Source organism: Bombina bombina, chromosome 3, assembly GCF_027579735.1.
Source record: "Bombina bombina isolate aBomBom1 chromosome 3, aBomBom1.pri, whole genome shotgun sequence".
NCBI classification, from domain to species: Eukaryota; Metazoa; Chordata; class Amphibia; order Anura; family Bombinatoridae; genus Bombina; species Bombina bombina.
Genome location: NC_069501.1, coordinates 502,465,706 through 502,467,730, shown reverse-complemented (window position 1 = coordinate 502,467,730; position 2,025 = coordinate 502,465,706). Strand labels below are relative to the sequence as shown.

At 41.3% G+C, this 2,025-nt stretch overlaps 1 protein-coding gene across 3 annotated transcripts in view; it reads right to left on the bottom strand.

Moving 5' to 3' along the window:
• Window positions 1-1,851: 1,851 nt before the first annotated feature.
• The window catches only part of TBC1D22B (TBC1 domain family member 22B), a 49,499-nt gene continuing 49,325 nt past the window's right edge, over window positions 1,852-2,025 (bottom strand). For all 3 annotated transcript variants that reach the window (XM_053706874.1, XM_053706872.1, XM_053706873.1), the window contains one exon: window positions 1,852-2,025. This exon is cut by the window's right edge and continues 670 nt beyond it. The gene's annotated coding sequence lies outside the window, so the exon portion shown is untranslated.

Sequence of the window (2,025 nt, the reverse complement as noted above, 5' to 3'; positions counted from 1 at the left end):
AAGTAATAACACGCTCCGGTGCTATTATAAAATAACAAACTTTTGATTGAAGTCATAAAAACTAAGTATAATCACCATAGTCCTCTCACACATCCTATCTAGTCGTTGGGTGCAAGAGAATGACTGGGACTGACGTAGAGGGGAGGAGCTATATCAGCTCTGCTGGGTGAATCCTCTTGCATTTCCTGTTGGGGAGGAGTTATATCCCAGAAGTAATGATGACCGCTGGACTGATCACACATAACAGAAGAAAGAAGCCTAGTTCCGGTCTCTAGGACCCCTAGATCCATATGATCCAGTATTAAGCACCCATCCCAGATAATACCTAAACAGGTCCAGCCTGTTGACTAGGATAGATGGGCCTGCTGTACCTGGACCGGACTCTAGAAGAAAAAACTTCTCCTATAGAAAGAAGGAACAGACCTAACTAGTATCCACAACAGGTCCTGTCTGTCATCTAGGATACAATGTATCTTCCGGGAACACTCCCGGGCTAAAGAGAAACTTCTTAAGTTCCAGTAAAGCTAGAACAATTGAGTAATCAAATTAAAGAAATTAAGTTCCAAGGCTTAAAATTGTCCTCTAAAATGTTGGGGGAACTATCACCCCGAGCAGAAATCTATAAGCTTCCACCGGAAGTCTCCAACAATCTCGACCATCAAAGTTGATAGTATCAAAAATCCCATGAGACAAAACGTCTTTCTAAGAAAAGTTTCTAAAACAATCCAGAGCTCAAAAAAACTATCCGGAAAGGAATAGCAAAGAAAAAGGCCGGATTACCCGGGCCTCCTCACAATATACACAGGTATCAAATTTTGTATTGGAGGGATCCCCCCTCTAAATTATCAGAATCCTCCATAACTCGTCTATATCAAATTATAGAAAGGAAAAACAACTGGCACCTTATACCCCCAATGGCTGGGGCACTCACCACCTCCTGTCACCCAGACAGACAGAGAAGAAGCTCCTCTCTGCAGACATCTGGTCAGGAAATCAGAAGCAGTGAAAAAAAACGTGACCATTCCCGGTCACATGGTGCTCATGCAAGACCTGCCCCTGCTAAGGAAAAAGCATGCCAGCTTAATATAAAGAAACTGCACAGCTCTCAAAATAAAAATAACCTGTACTTTCCGTATCAGCCTAATAGCCCAAACGTTCTTACACATAAGCAGTCGAAATCACGTAACAAATATGATTAAAAAACCCCACTGTTCAATAATCCCCCTCAGGAGATAGTAACCCTTGATTCCATGAAGATAAAGGAGTCCCACTGTGACCCTTACCGGAATCTATGCCGTGGAACAGCGACACGGTCCTTCAAGTTTGACAGATTGTAGCAGCGCCTCTGACATGGACTTGAGTGAAGAAAAGCAGCAGCAAAACTCGTCAATGCTGATTGCTTAAGGAGCTGTTAATATGAGTCTGGATGGGTTCGCAAAAGACTCTCCCTGCATCTCCAGACTAACTTTTGTAAATGCTCTCACTGAGAGGCTGACAAGACTACTTAAAAACTCCAGTCCCATCATGAAGAGTACTACCCTCCATAAGGAACTACTCCAAAATCTTCTGACACTTCTCTGCCAACCTCCTGTGACGAAAGGCAAAGAATGACTGGGGGATGAGGGAAATGGGGGAGGTATTTAAGCCTTTAGCTGGGTTGTCTTTGCCTCCTCCTGGTGGCCAGGTTCTGTATTTCCCATAAGTAGTGAATGCAGTTGTGGACTCCCTGTATTTAGAAGGAAAATAATTTCTGTTTATCAGAGATTTCATTCTAAATAAGTTTCACCACTAAATAGATTCCATTTAAAATATTTTCAATTCAACAAAAAAAAAAATTGAGTACAAAACCAGTTAAATGTCACCTTTTTGTGGCCTTTTTATTTACATTTAATCTGGAAAATAAAGAAAGGCTGTTGGCCACTTCATTGTTAGCATCAATGCAGTGAAGGCCATTCTGACAGTAATTATATCTTAAAATTCAATCTCAAATTCAGTTATCATAATATACACACGTTAATTATCCAG